Source organism: Myxine glutinosa, chromosome 13, assembly GCF_964187855.1.
Source record: "Myxine glutinosa chromosome 13, kmMyxGlut1.1, whole genome shotgun sequence".
Taxonomy (NCBI): domain Eukaryota; kingdom Metazoa; phylum Chordata; class Myxini; order Myxiniformes; family Myxinidae; genus Myxine; species Myxine glutinosa.
In genome coordinates, this window is record NC_136273.1 from 87,763,671 (window position 1) to 87,787,774 (window position 24,104).

The 24,104-nt window shown below is 43.6% G+C and overlaps 1 protein-coding gene across 1 annotated transcript in view; it reads right to left on the minus strand.

Annotated features, from left to right (window-relative positions):
• The window catches only part of LOC137439100 (potassium voltage-gated channel subfamily KQT member 4), a 333,803-nt gene that overhangs the window by 110,773 nt on the left and 198,926 nt on the right, over positions 1 to 24,104 (minus strand). The gene's annotated exons all lie outside the window — the stretch shown is intronic.

Below are 24,104 nucleotides of genomic sequence, written 5' to 3' on the forward strand. Positions count from 1 at the left end.
TGTTGTTGAGTGCTCGGGGAAAATATCCGTGATTGTATCCTTGAAATTGTATGATATCCTTACCCTGGAAATATATCATTGAACATCAGTTTCTCTTGGGTGGAATTCATAGGGATTGCGTTGCGAAAGCGCATATGTAATACTACTTTCTGGCGAAGGTCCTCTCACGGTCCGGGGGTCACCGAGACCAGGTAGTCACCGAGGGGACCACGTAACAGAATTGGGGGCTCGTCCAAATTACGATTTGCGGATTCGCAATTGGGTCTACGTCCGGGATCTAAAAGTGTATTTGTATAAAATAATAAAATAATATTTTTATTAATTAATTAAGTATTAATTGGTAAATTTTGGGGAAATTGGGGTAAAGTCTTGGGTGAAGGTTAACAGGTGTTAACGATAGTCACCATGGCGTTTGTGGCACAGAACTTTGCGGTAACACCGAGTGAGGCACAGTTCCGAGCGTTACTAAAGTCGGACCTCTTGAAATTGGCCAAACATTTTAACTTGGAGGTCCGAACTAATTTGAGGAAGGCAGAGTTGCAGGCCACGGTGATACAATCTATGGTGGGATTAGGAACATGGGACGAGTTAGCCTGGGAGTGGCTACCCGAAGAACCAGAAGATGTTGAGCTCCGGAAACTGGAGTTGCAATTACGGAGCCAGGAACGGATTAAAGAAGAAGAAAGGAAAGCAGAAAAGGAAAGAGCAGAAGAAGAAAGGAAAGCAGAAAAGGAAAGAGCAGAAGAAGAAAGGAAAGCAGAAAAGGAAAGAGCAGAAGAAGAAAGGAAAGCAGAAAAGGAAAGATCAGAAGAGGAAAGGAAAGCAGAGGAGAGGAGAGAAGAGAAACAAGCAGAGGAAAGGAGAGTGGAACGAGAACTCCAGGAAAGGTTAAAAGAAGAAGAAAGGAAAGCAGAAGAGAGGAGAGAAGAGAAACAAGCAGAGGAGAGGAGAGCTGCAAGGGAACTCGAAGCAGAGGAGAGAAAAGCAGAAAGGGAATTAAAGGAACGTGACATGGAGCTTCGGCAGGAAATTAAATTCAAGGAGCTGGAGTTAATGAGAGAACGGGGAGAGGCACCACCCTTGCTGACGGGGTCGACACCTAACCAGAAAACCTGGGATGTGGGCAGACATGTGAGGCTGGTTCCACCGTTCAGTGAAAAGGAAGTCGCGAAATTTTTTCCACACTTTGAGAAAGTGGCTCGACAATTAAACTGGCCGGAGGAGGCCTGGACCATACTAGTGCAAAGTGTGCTGGTGGGAAAAGCTCAAGAGATTTATTCGGCGCGACCAATGGACCAATGTGCAGATTATGAGGTACTGAAGAAGCACATCCTCAAAGCCTATGAGTTGGTTCCGGAAGCTTACAGGCAAAAATTCAGGAATGCCAGGAAGAGGGAGAGTGAGACCCATGTGGAGTTTGCCAAAGTGAAAGAAAACATGTTTGATCGGTGGTGTGAGTCAAAAGGAGTCGGGAAAGACTTCGAAACATTGCGTGACTTGATCCTGGTGGAGGAATTCCAGCAGTGTGTCCACGAGGACATCAAAGTGTACCTGCAGGAAAAGAAAGTACCAAAGTTGTGGGACGCAGCCACCATGGCAGATGATTATGCCTTAACCCACCGAATAGGGGTCCACGAACCTAACTCCTCGCCTAGATCTCCGCAGGGGAGGTGGGGAACAGCAGGTGCGGAGAACGACCATACATGGCGGCGGCCTCGAGAGGATTATGGGGACAACGCGGATACCCCACCTGTTCGAAATCAGAGGGATGCGGGCCCAAGACAAACTTATAGTTCGGGGGGCCCGAGGTAGACCACGAGTTTTTCCTCCGGGCCTACTTGCGCTTTTTGCAAGAAACCGGGACACTTGATGTCCAGTTGTTACCGCATGAAAAGGGAAGACCCAGAGCGGAGTCCGACTATTACGACTCCAAATGCAATGGCCATTGTGAGAAATCGCCATCAAAAGGGTTACCAACCATTTATTTCAGAGGGGTTTTTGTCACGGGATGGAGCCTCGACTAACCGGAGACCGGTTAGGATATTGAGGGACACAGGGGCACATCAATCTTTAATGCTTGAAGGCATTTTGCCATGGTCCGAGGAGACGGCAACGGGGGATAGTGTTCGTTTACAGGGGATCGGGGGCGGTGTTAGTGCTCCACTTCATGTCATCCATTTGGAGTCCGATTTGGTGTCAGGACCGGTCACCGTCGGTTTACAAGCCACGCTTCCTGTAGAGTGTGTCTCTGTGGTTATCGGGAATGATTTGGCCGGGGGTCAAGTTTATGGTAACCTGAGGGTTGGTAAAGAGCCCAGCAGGGAAAATAACACCACACCAGCTCGGGATGGCGACAAAAGTGCCAAGTTATTTGTAGGGAGACTGAACTTCAAAACAGAGGAAGAAGTTCTGACCTCTGTCTTCAACAGATATGGGCCGCTGGTGGAAGTGCGGTTGGTAAGAGACAGGGAAACGCAACAGTCAAGAGGGTTCGGCTTTGTCACGTTTGCCAGCACAAAAGACGCCAGCGAGGCAGAGAAGAATTGGAATGGCAAGGATGTGGAGGGTCGGACCATAACAGTAGGGAAGGCATTTTGTAGGCGTCGAGAGGTCTACAGGAGAGGACAACTGGGCGGTAGTTTTGGTGGTGGCCGCAACCAATATTATTATGGAGGCTCCCTGAGTTACAGCAGCTCCCGAAGGAAGGATTGTCAAAGTAGTGGCCGAGAAGGAGACCGCTATTCATGGGACTACAGGGACAAGTGGTCCCACCATAATTATTGGGGAAGTTCTGAGAAGTTGAAGCACTGAATGCGGCGGAGCCGCCGAGCCAAGATTCCTACACGGATTAACCGTGAACGCCGTTCCTAAAGGCGTCCATGTAGTGAACTTTCATGCACGGACTAACCGTGAACTCCACGTTCCTCAAGGCGCCCATGTAGAGAACTTTCCTGCACGGACTAACCGTGAACTCCACGTTCCTAAAGGCATCCATGTAGTGAATACTCGGCTTGGCCTCCCGGGAAAAGTGCTATCGAGTTGCTTAACTTTGGATCTTTGATCAACCCCTTAACCTTCATTCACAAGAAACTGACGGTCAAAGTCAGAGGGTCATGAGATGGAGTTTGGCTTGGCAGGAGTCCAACGGGAAATTGAACATGTAAAGGGCAGGGACAATGTCGTTGCTGGTGCTTAGTCCAGAGTGAGCAATCTGGGGGGGTTGTGGTGAAATTTTGGTTGCTTTATTTTTAAGTGATAACTGTGCCCGGGGGGAACTGATAATGTGGGGGGGGGGTTGAGTTATCTGGTTTGTTTCTCCAAATGGGCCGGCAAAGAAAGTTTTCGCTGGGTTCAAACTTTCTTTCTTGAAGGGGGGGAGTGTTACATAGTTAGGTGAATGTATGTGAATTACCATTCAGGTCTTTGCTTATCCATGTGTAGTAGATTAAGGGTTGTTGTGGTTGGAGGGTCAGGAGCACTTCTGAAAAAGTGTCCGGAAACGGAAGTGACCGGAAACGGAAGAGGAAAAGACACGAGGAAGAAAAGCGACGAGTATTCTTCTTCCTCGCCCCGCTCCGACGAAAGGTGGGATCGACCTTGCGCCGCGTGGAAAAGCGGCGTTCCGAAGCCCGTCTGGCGAGAGGAGTTACCGGGACGTGTACCTACCCAGTGGAGACGTCAAGTTGACGTGGGGCCGTGCATCGACCCCGCGTCTGGCACCGTTCGCGGCACCGTCTAAAAAGACGCTTACGGGTCGCACGTTGGGGCCTAACACGCGTTGCAAGCGGCGTGGGGCTTTTGGGCTTGCTTTACCGTACCCGCTTCGCATGGCCACGAGGGGCTGCAGCCGGGGTGCCTGATACGATACCTGCCCGGTGGAAACACGTCCACCCGGGGTTCGTTCAACCGCCCGAGTGCGGCGACGCCGACCATCATCTTGGTCAGGAGGGGCCCAGAGACATTGTGAGGGGCAGAGACCAAAAGGGGGTCGTGAGTACCAAAAGGGGACACACATATATAAGATGGCCATCTTAATCATATAGGGAATTGATTGTGGATTGGGAATTGTTGATGGTTGTTTGTTGTTGAGTGCTCGGGGAAAATATCCGTGATTGTATCCTTGAAATTGTATGATATCCTTACCCTGGAAATATATCATTGAACATCAGTTTCTCTTGGGTGGAATTCATAGGGATTGCGTTGCGAAAGCGCATATGTAATACTACTTTCTGGCGAAGGTCCTCTCACGGTCCGGGGGTCACCGAGACCAGGTAGTCACCGAGGGGACCATGTAACATGACCACTACCGCCCCGACAAATTTGTTGGGACGGGACTTGTTGTGCCAATTGGGCTGTCAAATCTCATGTACAGAGGAGGGAGTTTTCGTAGACGTCGCGGAATCTAAACGTGACTTGTTGATGATGGCATTGTCTCGGCCCGGCCCCACCGCGTATTGGTGGCGCTTGGATGAAGGGGCTCTGGCTACTTGGACGCATATCATAGATAATGTGTGTTTGGACAGTTCAGTCCTGCGAGATTGGCTACAACTGCACCAAATTTCGATAAAAAACTTAAAGGATAATCCACCCCATTGCACTGCGTATTATGATGCAACGGGCGGGGACGAGAATTATCGAGAGAAGGTTAAGGAAAAGCTGGGCGAGCGCACGCCTCAACATTTATCACGGATATGGATCGGCCATGAGGGGATAGGTATCGAGGCAGTCCTAACCTCGAGTCAGCGTGCATTGACCCAATACCCCGAAGGAGCGGCCGCCCATGTTACCCTCACCACTGCCAAGGGGTGGCCGCCGGAAAGTGTAGGTTGGATGGTGGGGCGGTTACGAGAAGTTCCCTTACAAGGTTATCGGTGTAAGAGGGGCCGCTGGACTTTGAAACGGCTCCAAAATGGCGAAGGGTTCTCAATTGACTTCAAGACACAACGGAGGGATGGAGTGTTCGAAGTAGCAGAGTTGCCTCCTAAGGGCACCTATGCCATGAGGGCAGTGCTAACGGACCCGGGTGAGTCGGATTACCTCCTAGCAGAGGTGCCAGACAATTTATGGCCTCAGAGCGATGATGAGGTTGGACGGATGCGAGACGCCGAACCTCTAGTGATATCAGTGCAGCCGGGGATGCGCTTGCCAAACGTAAAACAGTATAAGCTACGACCTGAGGCCGACGTAGGCATAGCACCAGTAATTCAATCCCTAGTGGAACAGAAAATTATCGTGGAAACTAACAGCCCATGTAATACACCAATTTTGCCAGTAAAAAAGCCGTCGAAAGACAAATGGAGGTTTGTACAGGATTTAAGGGAGGTGAACAAGGTGATACAGGGCATACACCCACTAGTTCCGAATGGAGAAACCCTCATGATGTCAATCCTGCCGGACGCAACATACTTCACAGTTATCGACCTTTGTTCTGCGTTTTTCTCTGTGCCCATCGCAGCTGAGTCACAATACTTGTTCGCTTTCACCCATAGGGGGCGCCAGTATACTTGGACAGTACTACCTCAGGGGTTTTCAGATAGCCCCACTCTGTTTTCCCGGGCGCTGCACCGCGACCTGGCGGATGTGGAATTGAAGGGAGGGTCAGTGTTGTTGCAATACGTTGACGATTTGTTGATTTGCTCCCCTTCTAAGGAGGCGTGCGAAATGGATTCCATGGCCCTATTAAAGGCCTTGGCGGCCAAAGGCCACAAAGTAGGCAGACCAAAACTTCAGTTTGTGCGGAAGGTTGTAACTTACTTGGGACACGCCATTTCGCACGGAAAACGAGAATTGGATGCTGGACGGGTGACCGCTATCATGGAGTTGCCTCGCCCACGCTCGCAACGGCAAATGCTGCGCTTCCTAGGTATGACGGGATATTGCCGCACTTGGATACTTGATTTTGCGCTGCTGGCTAAGCCACTATACGAGGCGACCAAATCAAACGCCCCGGACGAATTGGTATGGACGGATGAATTGAGGCGATGTTTCGACGGGCTGAAAAAGGCGTTGGTCACGGCACCGTCATTAGGACTCCCGGATTATGTGAAACCATTTACCCTTTACACTCACGCCATGGGAGGTTTTGCCCAGTCAGTTTTGACACAGACCCATGGGGATAAGGAGCGGCCGGTAGCCTACTTTAGTAAAAGGTTAGACCCAGTCGAACGAGGGTTTCCGGTGTGCCTGCAAGCCGTGGCAGCGGCCAGGTACGCAGTAGAAAGAACAGCGGACATCGTTATGGGACACCCAGTAACGCTACGGGTACCGCATTGCGTCACTTCGCTGTTGTTACAGCGAAGCACACAGCATTTGTCTAACACTAGATTAGTGCAATACGAATCCGCACTGATCACTGCAGCCAACATCACGATCGAACGCTGCACGACACTCAACCCAGCTTCACTGATGCCCACCCCTGAGGAGGGCGAACCCCATGTGTGCGCCGACGTTGTGCAGCTAGTCTCCACGGTGCGATCGGATTTAAAGGACAATCCCCTAGAATACCCCGACTGTACATATTATGTCGATGGATCAGCTAGGCGCGCATGGGACGGGTCCATGTTGTCCGGGTATGCCGTGTGCTCGGATAGCGAAACGGTAGAAAGCGGGCGTCTTCCACCTACATTTTCCGCACAGCAGGCGGAGCTGTGCGCCCTGACCAGAGCGTGCAGCTTGGCGGAAGGCCTTGCCGTCAACATTTACACAGATTCGGCCTACGCTCACGGCGTAGTCCACGATAAAGGGGCCATCTGGAAGATGAGAGGGTTTCTCACATCTGCCGGTTCAGTGATAAAGAATGGCGCGTTGGTAGAAGGGCTCCTCCGAAGCATTTTACTTCCCCGCGCTATCGCGGTAATTAAATGTCGTGGCCACCAAAGGGCGGACACTGACGTTGCCCGGGGCAATGCAAGGGCGGACGAGGCGGCAGGAAAGGCCGCCAATCAACAGATAGAACGCAACATGCCGATGGTGACACGAGCAAAGAAGACATCCGCACAGATTCCTGACATACCGACTGTGGGACCACCTGCCACACCAACTAAGGACGATATCATAAATTTGCAGAACACTGCACCGACGGCCGAACACGAGGACTGGCTCAAACGAGGGGCGATATGCCTTGGGCCAGGAGAAATATGGACCCTTGAGGGGAAACCTATAGCACCCCAGGCCTTACTGCCTTGGCTGGCACGCATGGCTCATCAGAATGGTCATGTGTGCCAGAGGGGGGTGATGGGACAGATAAACTACACTTGGGCAGCGCCAGGACTGTCGCGGATTGTATCCGAAGTGTGCCGATCGTGCGTGGTCTGCCAGCAACACAATAGAGGGGCGCCGCCGAGACATGCACATGACGGGGGACGGCCCCCGCCTAGTGGGCCGTTCGCAACTATCGAGTTCGATTTTACAGAATTGGAACCAAGCATGTCGTTTCGCTATGTGTTGGTAATCGTAGATACGTTCACCAAATGGGTCGAAGCCTACCCATGCGTCAAGTCCGATGCCCCGACAGTAGCGAAGCGCCTCGTAAGGGATTTTATGTGCAGATTTGGCATCCCCCAGATAATTTCGTCAGATCAAGGGGGTCATTTCACGGCGCAGGTGGTTAAGGGCATCCTGAAGGCGTTGGGCGTTAAACAGTCCTTCCATTGCGTTTACCACCCACAGTCATCGGGACTTGTGGAACGAACGAATAAGACTTTAAAGAATAAACTAGCGAAACTTTGCGCAGACACAGGCTTGAGGTGGCCAGAGGCTCTCCCGCTTGCGTTGATGAGCATCCATTCCACCCCGGGTCGCACTACAGGCCTTTCCCCCCACGAAATATTAATGGGACGACCTATGAGCTTGCCCGTTTCAGCACCAACGGACATGTCCACCCTTGCTTTGCCAGTAATGGATGACATGCTTTTGAGATTTTGCATAGGCTTGTCCAATGTGGCACGCAGCATCCATGCTCGAGTACGAGAGGCGCTGCCTGAACCAATAGGCCACGCCATCCACGACTTCCAAGCCGGCGACTGGGTGCTCGTAAAGCACTTCACCCGCAAGGCTGCTTTGGAGCCACGGTGGAAGGGACCATTCCAGGTGCTACTGGTCACACCAACGGCAGTCTTCTGCGAGGGTAAACCTTCGTGGATCCACGCCACCCATTGTAAGTTGTCCATCCCCGCACCACAAGCCACACAAGACACCACACCCCACACAGCTGAAGACAATGCACCGTCTAGGGCACCACAGTCTCCTAAGGGCGGCGATGACGGTCATGATGATGGGAATTCTGGGTAACTGCCGAAAACCTCCTGCCAAGGATAGGCTCTTGCACTTTGAGCTATCAAGAAAGGACCTTCCCAAGTACCCAGGACCCGACAACTATTCAGCATTTCCCCTCTACCCCGTCAAGTATATAACGGCTCGCTGGGGAGACAAAATAGCGGTGAATTGCTGTAACTTGGAAACAAGCTTTAAGTGGTTATCTGTAAGATGGGTGGAAGCCATAGTGGTACACAATAAGACACCACAGGCACGCATGTCAAGACCACGCCTAGTCCTGACTAAGGTTAGGAAAGTGGAAAACGGAACATACACTGGGGACATAAGTAGTCGATATGCCCCAGGATATCGATGCAATAGCATTATACCCCCATTGGCCCGGATTATACCCCCATTATACCCCCATTGGCCCATTATACCCCCATATAATGCAATAGCATTATACCCCCATTGGCCCGGATACAACAATGATACTTGAATGTGGAATATGGCCCCCTCGCACATTAATTCCAAATGGAACTGAACCCTACGTCCGACCTAGTTGTGCCGCCTATGTCATTAAAACCCCGCCTGCCCAGGAAGTAAGAAGGAAGCCAGAGGAGAACACATACTGGAAGGTCGCACGGCATATGGCCACATTACAGAATAGGACACGGTGTTGGATGTGTATGCACCTTCCCCGCACCAGCACAGTAGGAATACCAATGGTAGTGTTACCCTTATCACTCAATGATTTGTGCTCGAAGCCACTAGATACCAAATGCATTAGTACAACCCTAACGAGCCAAGGTTCTGACGGACCCGCGTGTAAACGAGTTTTCCAGTACTCCCCCCCCATCCAGCCTCGACACTTTGAGGAACGTCCGGCGCCGGTTTGGGTCAAGCCGGCGAGGGGGGCCCTCTGCTTAGAAGGAAAGGGCCAAGTAATGGTCGGCAAATCCATGTGTAGAGATACCCTCCCCGCGGACCCTAGGCCAGGGAAACACAGGCTGTTAGTGAATGTTACAAGTTCGCCCTTACATAACCTCACACACCTCCAGTTGGCATGGGAAGGGGAAAACGTGACGAACACCATTCCAGGCCTTCGCTCCTGCATGACCACCCATTTAGTGGCTCCACACGGGACCATGTTTGTATGCGGGAACAAAGCTTACCCGTATTTACCTGATAATTGGGGAGGTATTTGCTATTTAGGATCAGTTTTCCCAGAAATGGAAATGCGACAACACTTGCATAATACCCCTGCACTCATAAGGACACAACGAAACACCTATTGGCACGACGACGGCACCACCACCTTACACGGCGCTGATTGGGAGAAAGCCGTTAGTTTCTTCTTCCCATGGGCTGGGACGGTCATGAGCAGTTACCGCATTGACAAAATTGCGTTAATCTTAGAAAGTGTGGCCAACGCCACCGCTACAGCACATGACGAAATGTTGGACACAGTTGTCCACCTGCGTACAATGGTTATGCAAAATAGGGTTGCGTTAGATATGCTACTGGCAGAACGAGGAGGGGTATGTGGGATAATTGAGGGTAGATGTTGCACTTTTATTCCTGATCCTTCACAGGGGGTCAGTGCTGCTATTATAAGGTTAAGGGAAAGTGCTCATATATTGACAAGGGATCGAATGGATCGGGAAGCTTCCCACCAGTGGCTTACTGACTGGTTCAAAGGGTGGACAGGTACGATAGTAAAGTGGGTATTGACCGCCTTGGCAATAGTCCTTGGAATCGTGGTTAGTTGTGTAATAATCAAGGCTTTAGTCCTTGCGTGTGTGAGAAAGTTTACCACAGGATGGACACTGAAGACGACAACAGAAAAGGCCATGGTGATGATCGATAAGCTGATCGCGGGTCCAGATGACACACCAGCCGTCGACGTGACTGCAGATCGCGGATCCTGGAACGACGACCTGAACGAGTCACTGGGCCGCGACAATGAGATCCCCGCTTCCGAAGATTGTTCTTCCAATGTTGATATTACCGATAATGATTTTGATTACACAGTTGCGGACCTCAGAGCATTTCAGGCTGCCAGGAGGCCGATTACTCTGGACCCCAACATGTCGCATGCAGACGCCAACAAGTTCCTAAGGGACTCCTCTCGTTTCTTCTCGATGTGTAAGGCTATGACTGTTGCTGGCCGCCGACACCGCAGGCCTACGCCACCTGAGAATAATGTTACGGATGATGTTACCAATGATGATGTGGGCCCCTCGCAAGGGCCCCCGACTGATGTTTATGTCTCAATGCAGGCTTTGCCTCTTTATGTTTCACGAGCTCACCTTTATGTCTCACAAGCTCACAGTGAGTCAAACGTCACTGACCCAATCCTGGATTTGGACCCAACTGCAACCCCAAGCCTGGATGGTGAGGAACTCAACATTGGAGATACTCTGAGTTCCGAATCTGATTGTTTTGAAGATTCGTCCATGGATGACGGCGGTGGAAGCAGCATCGCCTCGGACGATCTCGACTTTGACCCAAAGGAAGTTGCTCTCCCTCCTTTGGACCGTTATGCTTTGTTTTATGGCCATAGGTTTAAGCCACCTGATACTGATGATGTTGTGTCTTCCCCAGATCACCAGCATGTAAGAGACCTCATGAACATGAATATCGATTGAGCGCCGAAGATCTACAAGGATTTCACCTGGCGAAGCTTGGGCGAGCTCCCGTTGGGGAGGAGTCCTGGCCGCACCTCTGTGCTCCAAGGGTGGGTCGGGAGATCTTCCTGGGTGTGGACCCCAGCGGAACCAGAGGTCTTCGTTGTGGATTTGACGCGCTATTCGATCTTCATGTCTCTACGGTCTCACCTCATACACCCATCTACACCTGACTTACATCATACACCCACAAACACCCACTTACACCCACATACCCGCGGATCATCCTGCTGAGTGCTATGTGTGGTACTTCGGGTACGGGACATGCTCACTGGGCTACATCCGCGTGGTATGTTTAGTGAACCTTTTACACTGTCTATCTCACCTCTCTTGGAGGATTTTTATGCCATTTGATCACCCTGCTTTTACGGACTTACATTGCATACTCACATACAGACGCGAATCATCCTGCTGGGTGCGATGTGTGGTACTTTGGGTACGGGACATGCTCACTGGGCTGCCTTCGCGTGATATGTTGAATGACTTCCTGATTTGTTTTGTTTCTGCTTTGTTTGAAATAAAGGCCTTTGATTGGCTCGTAGATAACTTTGTATCTTAGATCCAAAAGGGCGGTATGTAGGGAGCTGTTTTGCCCCTCCCCCTTTGTTAATTCTTGCTGCTTTACCAATTACCAAGTATAACCAATTATAGGGTTTGCTTTGACTGATTGCTGTACTCTTTTATAAAACTTAGTCCTTTCTTGTGCATTGAGGATGTGTAATATCCTAATAAGGAGTTCTGTGCTTGTGAGCTCTTGCCCTGTGTGGGCACAATCTCTTGTTCCCCTTCCTGGCCTTGGTTGCTGCTGTTATCTCTCAGCCTCCCTCTAGACTTTGCCAATATCCTGTGGGCTGACACATTTATGAGTGTCCCCTCCCTTTGTACTTTCCCAACCAAGGTCTCTATACAGAAAGTTGTAAACATGTTGCCACATATGGCTGACCATCTCCTTATCTAAAGCTAACCCATGAGTGGCCTTGGATGAGCTTCCTCTAACTAACTGAACAACAGGATGGGACTATGGTGGGAGGACCAATGAGCCCATTCTGTCTCTGTGTCTTGTGAGCTAAAACCACACCCGATATTCCTTATATAAAGCAAGTTGTAATCGAATTATTTCAGAGCATCTTGTTGTAGTGTTGGTCATTTCATGTGAGCTTCCTGTGACACCCTGTTCCCCGCAAGCTTGTGTAAACGAGTTCTAATAAATATATCCGTTGCTCCTTTCTCTGAGTCTTCTGAGTCCCAAGTTCTAAATCCTGATCCAACATATATATATATATATATATATATATATATATATATATATATATATATATATATATATATTTAAGTTATGATAAAAGCTATTTTGTAGTAGCCAGCCATATTTTCTAATCCCAGGAATTGGGTGGGAGGTTATTTGAAAATCTGAACCTTAGTGCACAACACTGAGATAAACTTGAAAATGTACACAGCAAAGAAACAATATGAAGGGAAGGCAAGTTCAAATCATTGGGATAAAAATACAAATTTAGGAAAGGTTCTTTATTCTGAGAAAAATCTTTGGATAAACGAAAAGAAAAAGAACAAAGGACATGTTGCGGAGATGTCCACCTTGAAGCAAACTGAAAGGTTGTGTCATGTGGGATGTGATTTCATTTTATATTCACACCTATTTTAGAGGCGCATAACCAGACAGCGTCAAACTGGCAGGAATGACGGTTAGGCCCTCTCTGGCAAGACCCTTGTTCCAGGTGCTGTAAAGGTCACTACATTCCCTTGTGCCCACGTCGATTTTCACAAAACTGGCTCTCGATGCCACCACATCCGATTCGTTTATGACTTTGATGATAAGATTATAATTTCAAATTTCACCAAAAGGGAGGATTCTTTTTAAGACTGGAACAGATGGGAACACAAACCTTTGATGTAAATAACCAACAAACCAACCAAATCTTACGGATAGTTTCTTGCCTTCTAGAGCATCCTTATTGGGGGTATGTAGATTTTTTTTGTTTTGTATACATGATTGAGATTCATGGAAGAGGGGAAAACAACAAGAGCAGAGTAGAAGTCAGAGTGAGGCCAAGGTGAGGGGGAGAAGGACCCATGGGGTGCACAAGCTGCAAACAAACTGATTGGAACACGGCAAGAGGAGGAAGGGAAAAGTGGGAATGAAACGAACCAAACGAACCTTTCCAAAAAAAGGAACGAACCAACCGACAACTAACAAAGACAAAGAGGTGAGGGATAAGGAGGAAAATAACAATAACATGGAAAAAGGAGTGTTTGGGAATGGGGTCATTTGGGGGTACAAGAGATCATGAGTATGGATGGGGGATGAGTTGAGGTAGTGGTGCGAACAGCTCTCTTGTATCCATGGAGGGACGAATGGGACCGAACAGACTGGAGAAGTTAGTTGGAGGAACAAATGAGTGGAGGTGAGCAGTGAGCCTGGATTTTGGGAGTTGAAGAAGAAGATGGTTACTGGCGGATCATGTGCACCCCATAAAAACCTGGGAGGGACAGAGCCAAGAGAGGGTAGAGGTGTGCGGGATTGTAATTTGGGGGGAATAAATGAAACCTTATTGAATGTAAAAAGTGAAAAATGCAACATTTAATCAATAGCGATTTCTTCTGCGAAATAACAACGCTCACACATCTTAAACATGTTGCACTGTCCGTGCATACCCCAATATTGTTTTACTGAACATTTGTAGGGCTGCCATTCAAATTTTACAGTCATCTTCACTTTGTTGGCTTCAATATATGAAAGTGGAAAAGGATATTTTTTGCCTATATTTTCTAACCAAACTCCTGTTTTATCATAAAACAACAGCTGATTATGACGTTTGTCTTGCAGGGTTGAGACTGGATATACTTTATCTTATAAACTAGCAAAAGTACCCGTTGCTTTGCTGATGAATTTATCAATAAACAACATGTGGGACTTCACAAACATTCTGCTCTGTTCACTCGATTAGTTTGCCAAAGATCATCTTCCATCTGCTTGGAAATCAGCTAACGTCACTTTCATCAACCAGCCATGCCACATATATACCTATGAACGAGCAAAAATCACTTCCACTTCGCTGGTAATCTCAGAGTTGTTTGCTTTCGATTGAAACTCCGCTTAAAATGAGTGAAATGAAACATTTAGAAAATTTTGAATTAATCTCGCTCACATTTCAACATCACCGTAATGCATATTGTCAAGTTGTTTAAACTTTTTATATAGTATAAGAAGAAGATAATTTATACTATATAAAAAATAATTTTAAAAAGTATAAGAAGAAGAAGAAGAAGATAATACTGGATACCACTGGGTGGCACTATATGACATACATTTACATAGAGAGAATTGGGGTCTTTCCCCCCACCTTGAATCCCCTTTTCCAGATATGCTACCCCAACAGAAACCATACTTGCGTTATCCTTATATAAAAAGTTCAATTTGGTTGGATTTGGCTATGTAGTTTTTTAGTTTTTGAAGCATATATAAAGAAAAAACAAACATGAATTGACATATACACTATACAGTCACGTGAAAAAGTAAGTACACCCCATGTAAAGTTTCGACTTTTTCAACATATTTCAACATACAGCTATTTGATCTTCATTTCAACAATATTCATAGATAAAGGTGATATAATATAACAAATATCATAAACTACTATCATAAACAAGTACTAAACTACTCCCACAAACTTTGGTTTCCGTGGTTGTGAAGTGTTTTTAATGATGTGGTGGTGGATTTGAATCACGTGGTGGTGAGGTATTTTGAATTATGTGGTGGTGAGGTGTTTTTAAATGACGTGGTGCTGAGGTGTTTTGAATCACGTGATGGTGAGACATTTTGAATCATGTGGTGGTGAGGTGTTTTGAATCACGTGGTGGTGAGGTGTTTTGAATCACGTGGTGGTGAGGTGTTTTGAATTAAATTGTGCTGAGGTGTTTTGAATTACTTGGTGGTGAGGTGTTTTGAATTATATGGTGGTGAGGTGTTTTGAATCATGTGGTGGTGAGGTGTTTTGAATCACGTGGTGGTGAGGTGTTTTGAATCACGTGGTGGTGAGGTGTTTTGAATCACGTGGTGGTGAGGTGTTTTGAATTAAATTGTGCTGAGGTGTTTTGAATTACTTGGTGGTGAGGTGTTTTGAATTGCATGGTGGTGAGGTGTTTTGAATCATGTGGTGGTGAGGTGTTTTGAATCACGTGGTGGTGAGGTGTTTTGAATCACGTGGTGGTGAGGCGTTTTGAATCACGTGGTGGTGAGGTGTTTTGAATCATATGGTGGTGAAGTGTTTTGAATTACGTGGTGGTGAGGTGTTTTTAATTACATGGTGGTGAGGTGTTTTAATTATGCGGTGGTGAGGGGTTTTAAATTACATGGTAGTGAGGTGTTTTGAATCACGTGGTGGTGAGGCGTTTTGAATCACGTGGTGGTGAGGTGTTTTGAATCATATGGTGGTGAGGTGTTTTGAATTACGTGGTGGTGAGGTGTTTTTAATTACATGGTGGTGAGGTGTTTTAATTATGCGGTGGTGATGGGTTTTAAATTACATGGTAGTGAGGTGTTTTGAATCACGTGGTGGTTAGGTGTTTTGAATTATGTGGTAGTGAGGTGTTTTGAATTATGTGGTGGTGAGGGGTTTTAAATTACGTGGTGGTGAGGTGTTTTAATTACATGGTGGTGAGGGGTTTTAAATTATGCGGTAGTGAGGTGTTTTGAATTATGTGGTGGTGAGGTGTTTTCATTACATGGTGGTGAGCGGTTTTAAATTACGTGGTAGTGAGGTGTTTTGAATTATGTGGTGGTGAGGTGTTTTAATTACATGGTGGTGAGGTGTTTTGAATCACGTGGTGGTGAGGTGTTTTGAATCACGTGGTGGTGAGGTGTTTTGAATTGAATTGTGCTGAGGTGTTTTGAATTACTTGGTGGTGAGGTGTTTTGAATTACATGGTGGTGAGGTGTTTTGAATCATGTGGTGGTGAGGTGTTGAATCACGTGGTGGTGAGGTGTTTTGAATCACGTGGTGGTGAGACGTTTTGAATCACGTGGTGGTGAGGTGTTTTGAATCATATGGGGGTGAGGTGTTTTGAATCACGTGGTGATGAGGTGTTTTGAATTGAATTGTGCTGAGGTGTTTTGAATTACTTGGTGGTGGGGTGTTTTGAATTACATGGTGGTGAGGTGTTTTGAATCATGTGGTGGTGAGGTGTTTTGAATCACGTGGTGGTGAGGCGTTTTGAATCACGTGGTGGTGAGGTGTTTTGAATCATATGGGGGTGAGGTGTTTTGAATCACGTGGTGGTGAGGTGTTTTTAATTAAATGGTGGTGAGGTGTTTTAATTACATGGTGGTGAGGGGTTTTAAATTACGTGGTAGTGAGGTGTTTTGAATTATGTGGTGGTGAGGTGTTTTTAATTACATGGTGGTGAGGGGTTTTTAATTATGTGGTGGTGAGGTGTTTTTAATTACATGGTGGTGAGGTGTTTTGAATTATGTGGTGGTGAGGGGTTTTTAATTACATGGTGGTGAGGTGTTTTGAATTATATGGTGGTGAGGTGTTTTTAATTACGCGGTGGTGAGGTGTTTTTAATTACGCGGTGGTGAGATGTTTTGAATTTCATGGTGGTGAGGGGTTTTTAATTACGCGGTGGTGAGGTGTTTTTAATTACGCGGTGGTGAGATGTTTTGAATTTCATGGTGGTGAGGGGTTTTTAATTACGCGGTGGTGAGGTGTTTTGAATTACGTGGTGGTGAGATGTTTTGAATTTCATGGTGGTGAGATGTTTTGAATTTCATGGTGGTGAGATGTTTTGAATTTCATGGTGGTGAGGGGTTTTTAATTTCATGGTGGTGAGGGGTTTTTAATTACATGGTGGTGAGGTGTTTTTAATTACATGGTGGTGAGGGGTTTTTAATTACGCGGTGGTGAGGTGTTTTTAATTACGCGGTGGTGAGATGTTTTGAATTTCATGGTGGTGAGATGTTTTGAATTTCATGGTGGTGAGATGTTTTGAATTTCATGGTGGTGAGGGGTTTTTAATTTCATGGTGGTGAGGGGTTTTTAATTACATGGTGGTGAGGTGTTTTTAATTACATGGTGGTGAGGTGTCATCGTTCCAAACTTCCAGTCTGCACCTACCCCTCCCCTATGTGTGTGCTGAGGGGTTCTTTAAAGAAAAAAAAGAAAAAAAATTTCAACCTAAATTGCTTATAAAAATGTAATATCACAAACACAACAAATAAATTTGTGTCAAATAATATTGTTTGTATTATGACTGGTGTAAATCATGACAACACAGCAACTCAGGTGCAGTCATTATCCTCAGCTAAAACAAGCCCGTTCCTCAGTAACGACGCGTGGTGAGGCGAGCAACCATCACTGCAACACTCCACCGATCTGGGCTTTATGGCAGAGTGGCCAGACGGAAGCCAAACAGTTCAATATTGGTTTCATCAGACCACAGAATCTTGTTTCTCACAGTCTGAGAGTCCTTTTGGTGCCTTTTGCAAACTCCAAGCAGGCGTTCATGTGTCTTTCACTGAGGAGAGGCTTCCGTCTGGCCACTCTGCCATAAAGCCCAGATCGGTGGAGTGTTGCAGTGATGGTTGTCCTTCTGGAAGTTTCTCCCATCTCCACACAGGATCTCTGGAGCTCAACCATAGTGACCATCGGGTTCTTGGTCACCTCTCTTACCAAGGCCCTTCTCCCCCGATTGCTCAGTTTGGCCGGGCGGCCAGCTCTAGGAAGAGTCCTGGTTGTTCCAAACTTCTTCCAATTAAGGATTATGGAGGCCACTGTGCTCTTGGGAACCTTCAATGCAGCAGAGATTTTTTGTAGGCTTCCCCAGATCTGTGCCTCGACATAATCCTGTCTCTGAGCTCTGCAGGCAGTTCCTTCGACCTCATGACTTGGTTTTTGCTGTAATATGCATTGTCAGCTGTGAGACCTCATATAGACAGGTGTGTGCCTTTCCAAATCATGTCCAATCGTCAGGAAGGTCATCCGGCCATTAAAAAAAAACAATTAAAAAAAAAACATTGCCTCAAACACGGAACCATGGGATTGTCATGAGGCCCGCAAGGCTAACCTCCCCTCTCGCAGCGAAAATGGCCTTAAAACGATCACTCACACACACTCACACAGGTGGACTCCAACCAAGGTGTAGAAACATCTCAAAGATGATCAAGAGAAATGGGAGGCACCTGAGCTAAATTTTAAGTGTCATAGCAAAGGGTCTGAATACTTATGTCAATCTGATATTTCAGTTTTATCATTTCAATAAATTTGCAAAACTTTCTAAAATCCTGTTTTCTCTTTGTCACTATGGGGTATTGAGTGTAGATTGATGAGGGAAAAAATGAATTTATACGATTTCAGCATGAGGCTGCAACATAACAAAATGTGAAAAAGGGAAGGGGTCTGAATACTTTCTGAATGCACTGTATATTTATATATATATATATGAGACAGATACTGTATATGGCTTTGAAAACTTGTTTGAGAATGCATCATGTATTACAAATTTGCCAAATAATTATACTACTTCTTGAACTGCAACACTGATTATTCCCACCTTCTCGAGGGGCCAGCCGCGTAAGGTTGGTGGTTTGGGCAGGAATCTGTACTTTGTTCAGCATGCCGGCGATAACTCGCCGACTCTTCGCAAAAACACTGTGGGGTCTTTAACTTTCATCAAAGACCATCGCTGACAGACGGGTCTACCCGCTTAACGTCCTTCTGAAGGACGACGCGCACACTGCCGTACGACCCTGAATGCGAAACACCAGGGCGACAGTTTATAGCTGGGCCTCGATACGACCTGAGATTATAATAGGACCGTAATTTGAGATTCAAATTCAAAGGCGAGTAAAGTCCTGCCAGCTCAGGGCATTATGACTGAAATTAATCACATTCTCTGCAGCTCTTGCATTTGCAAAATGAACCTAAAATCTCGTCCCCATTCATCGTCCCCATCCACCAAATTCATCATTGTATGACACCATTCATGTCATACAATGTTTAATGTCCAGGGAACAATGGCTAAAATCTCTGCAATTTGGAACAGCTCATCGGACTCTCTTCTGGTCTCATGTCTTTCAAAATCATCTCGTTCTTCAAACACTGATATTTCTATGTATTTTACTCTTGATATGTTCATATTTCCTTTTTTTTATTCTGTTTACTCGTCTGCAATACTTTGAATAATACAAATCTATTTGTCATTTCACATTTCATCAGGTTTCATACAAATGCATTCCTTCAAAATGGGATCAACATCTCTAATCAGAACAGTTTTCCCTTCACCGGAAGTACTGCGTGCAATTCAATACCGTTATCTTAAATTCAAGGTCATTCATAAATATTCTCTCATAATTCAGTCACTCGTAAGTTTTATTCAAGGTACTTTTCAATACACAGTCCACTCCTGATCATCAATCAGTGTATAATTCCTCAGGCTTCATTTTGATTTTCTTCATTATCTGGCTGCACAGTTGACACCGCACGTGAAAAAGCTGAATGCCTCAACTCTGCGTTTGCCTAAAAATCTTGTGTCTCAAACCCATCTCTCTCTCTGTTCCCACCTTACCCAGTCCGGCCTTGCTCCCCCTGCTCCGTCTGTGCTCTGTCCCCCAAATATTCCTACAGGTCGCATAAGATCTGCCAGCAACCCTCTGATGGTGAAACTGCCAAAATCTAGGCTTTCTGCTCACCTTCACTCCTTCATTCCTCTTTTCTCCCACCTCTGGAGCAAACTCCAACCCTCTTTTCAATCCCTCCCCTCCCTCCAGGTCTTTAAAACAGCTGTTCACCACAATCTCTTATCTTCCCCCATCCAAAACCTTGATATTTTCTACCACCGTTAATTCCCCCAAGATGCACTTTTTTTTAAATACCGACTTCCTTCCTGTAAGTCCTATCAGTGTCCATGTGTTTTATACCTCTACCACCCCACCCCCCACCCCTTCCCGTGCCTCCTCCCCCCAAGATCCCTCTCTCACCTCCCCCCCCCCCTTCCCACGCCTCCTCCCCCCAAGCCCTCTCCCTCCCACAGATCTCCCGATGTCCCTGCTCTCAAATGTTGTACTTGTGTGCTTCCCTCTCTCTCCCCATCTTGTCTCTCGCTCCCTTTATCATATGTGTCAGTTTGTCTTTATGTGTCAGTTTGTCTTTTTGTGATGAATGTGAGCTTTTACACGAGCCTCGATCTTGTTTACAAAAAAATAAAAATAAAACAATTATAAATGAGATAACAAACTATTCTCTACAAAGAATAAAAAGGTTATTGGAAAGTTGAAAGATTAATTGTGAGGAAAGATAATGAGTGAATTTGTGGGGTTGAGATCAAAGGCTTATGCTTATAAATATATTGGTAATAATATGGAAAAGAGTGATAAAAGGTTAAAGGGGGTAAAGAAAAATGTAATCAAAAAAACAATAAACTTTGAACATTATTACAACTATTTAACCTTTAAGAAAGAAGAGTAGAGAAAAATGAATACAATAAGAAGTTATAAACATCAATTATATACAGGGGAGGTAAATGAGAAGGCATTGGGGTTTTTTGATGATAAGAGGTTTATTTTGGACAATGGAATTGGTGGTATGCCTTATGGATATAAGTATTAAGATAAGTGTTAAGATAAGTATAAGAGTTAAGATAAGTATAAGACTTAAGATAAGTATAAGAGTTAAGATAAATATAAGTGTTAAGATAAGTATAAGAGTTAAGATAAGTATAAGAGTTAAGATAAGTATAAGAGTTAAGATAAGTATAAGTGTTAAGATAAGTATAAGTGTTAAGATAAGTATAAGAGTTAAGATAAGTATAAGTGTTAAGATAAGTATAAGTGTTAAGATAAGTATAAGAGTTAAGATAAGTATAAGAGTTAAGATAAGTATAAGTGTTAAGATAAGTATAAGAGTTAAGATAAGTATAAGAGTTAAGATAAGTATAAGTGTTAAGATAAGTATAAGAGTTAAGATAAGTATAAGTGTTAAGATAAGTATAAGAGTTAAGAAAAGTATAAGAGTTAAGATAAGTATAAGTGTTAAGATAAGTATAAGAGTTAAGAAAAGTATAAGTGTTAAGATAAGTATAAGAGTTAAGATAAGTATAAGAGTTAAGATAAGTATAAGTGTTAAGATAAGTATAAGAGTTAAGAAAAGTATAAGTGTTAAGATAAGTATAAGAGTTAAGATAAGTATAAGTGTTAAGATAAGTATAAGTGTTAAGATAAGTATAAGTGTTAAGATAAGTATAAGAGTTAAGATAAGTATAAGTGTTAAGATAAGTATAAGAGTTAAGATAAGTATAAGAGTTAAGATAAGTATAAGAGTTAAGATAAGTATAAGAGTTAAGATAAGTATAAGTGTTAAGATAAGTATAAGAGTTAAGATAAGTATAAGAGTTAAGATAAGTATAAGTGTTAAGATAAGTATAAGAGTTAAGATAAGTATAAGAGTTAAGATAAGTATAAGTGTTAAGATAAGTATAAGAGTTAAGATAAGTATAAGACTTAAGATAAGTATAAGAGTTAAGATAAGTATAAGTGTTAAGATAAGTATAAGTGTTAAGATAAGTATAAGAGTTAAGATAAGTATAAGAGTTAAGATAAGTATAAGTGTTAAGATAAGTATAAGAGTTAAGATAAGTATAAGAGTTAAGATAAGTATAAGTGTTAAGATAAGTATAAGAGTTAAGATAAGTATAAGAGTTAAGATAAGTATAAGTGTTAAGATAAGTATAAGAGTTAAGATAAGTATAAGAGTTAAGATAAGTATAAGAGTTAAGATAAGTATAAGTGTTAAGATAAGTATAAGTGTTAAGATAAGTATAAGAGTTAAGATAAGTATAAGAGTTAAGATAAGTATAAGTGTTAAGATAAGTATAAGTGTTAAGATAAGTATAAGAGTTAAGATAAGTATAAGAGTTAAGATAAGTATAAGAGTTAAGATAAGTATAAGTGTTAAGATAAGTATAAGTGTTAAGATAAGTATAAGAGTTAAGATAAGTATAAGTGTTAAGATAAGTATAAGAGTTAAGATAAGTATAAGAGTTAAGATAAGTATAAGAGTTAAGATAAGTATAAGAGTTAAGATAAGTATAAGAGTTAAGATAAGTATAAGAGTTAAGATAAGTATAAGAGTTAAGATAAGTATAAGAGTTAAGATAAGTATAAGTGTTAAGATAAGTATAAGTGTTAAGATAAGTATAACTGTTAAGATAAGTATAAGTGTTAAGATAAAAATAAGTGTTAAGATAAGTATAAGAGTTAAGATAAGTATAAGAGTTAAGATAAGTATAAGTGTTAAGATAAGTATAAGTGTTAAGATAAGTATAAGAGTTAAGATAAGTATAAGAGTTAAGATAAGTATAAGTGTTAAGATAAGTATAAGAGTTAAGATAAGTATAAGAGTTAAGATAAGTATAAGAGTTAAGATAAGTATAAGAGTTAAGATAAGTATAAGAGTTAAGATAAGTATAAGAGTTAAGATAAGTATAAGAGTTAAGATAAGTATAAGTGTTAAGATAAGTATAAGTGTTAAGATAAGTATAAGTGTTAAGATAAGTATAAGTGTTAAGATAAGTATAAGTGTTAAGATAAGTATAAGAGTTAAGATAAGTATAAGAGTTAAGATAAGTATAAGAGTTAAGATAAGTATAAGTGTTAAGATAAGTATAAGTGTTAAGATAAGTATAAGTGTTAAGATAAGTATAAGTGTTAAGATAAGTATAAGAGTTAAGATAAGTATAAGTGTTAAGATAAGTATAAGAGTTAAGATAAGTATAAGTGTTAAGATAAGTATAAGTGTTAAGATAAGTATAAGTGTTAAGATGTAAGATAAACATAAGAGTTAAGATATTTAAAATATAAGTACGTATAAGTGTTCGGATAAACATCAGAATTAATTTTTTTAAATGGGGGATGGGGGGTTTTAACGGGCTACCGTTGCCTTTTTTTACTGGTATATGAATGATAGAACCAAGCAATAACCAAACCAAAGAGTGGAGAAAATCACAGGAAAAAAATGGAAAACATCACGAATATGAGAAATATCAAATAAGTCTTGATGAAGAAATAACAAGCAAAAGTAGATAAAACAAATAAGCTGATAAATTTAAATACAAACAAGTTAGAGGATGTAAAGAAAATAAACATTCTTGAATGGACAGAAAACTTTGATGGTTATCAAAAGCTCAATGGAAAAATAATTTACTCAATCTCAAAATGATATGTGGCTCAGGAGGTGTTCAAACAAGAGTAATAAGAGAGGTTTATCACTTCAGCTCTGCCCAACAAAGATATTTAAACCAAGAACCAAGTTTAAACATACATATCATATCAATATACTTGATGGTGATGAATGTAATAAGAAAATTAAGTTATTCCCTAAAATAGAACATAGTCAGATATTCGTTGGCTCTCTGTATGAGTTCAAAAAAGTATGGGAGAAAATGTCGTGGTATGAGTGTTTTAGAATCAAAAAATATTCATTGGCTCTCTATATGAGTTCAAAGAAAGTATGGGAGAAATAGGAGGGTTATGGGTGTTTTAGAACCAACAAAGGGCTTGGAGGAAGTGGGAGAAATAGGTGGATTTTTAGGGGTATGGGTGTTTTGGAAATAGTGGGCGTGGTTTATCAAAAAGTGGGTGTAGGTTGTAATAGTTGGTCGATTGAGGATTTAATATTTAATAATCGTTTTATTTGAAAGTGGAAGAAATAGACGGATTTTTAGGGTATGATCAATGGAATAATGGGAAAAGTGGACGTGGCTTGTGAATAAATATTCGTTGGTATGCTCGGGGAAGAGGGAGAAATAGGAGGAATTTTTAAGGGTTAAGGGGGTGTTTTAGAAATAGTTTTTCCCTTTTTACCATTCACTTCAATGTAAAATTGGGTGTGTTTTAGAATCAACAAAGGGTTTGGGGGTCTATTGAGGATTTAACCTTTGTTAATGGTTTAGATGGGGAAGGGAGAAATAGACGGATGTTTTTGGGGTTTTTGGGTGGGTGGTCCATAAGTTCCAAGGCATTTCCCCATTCACTTCAATGTAAAATTGGGTGTGTTTTAGAACCCCCATTGCCCCCCTACTACTGGCACATCTGCAAAAAATATGATATTCCAGTTCGAGAAAAACTCATGGAAAAATGAATCCAATCCA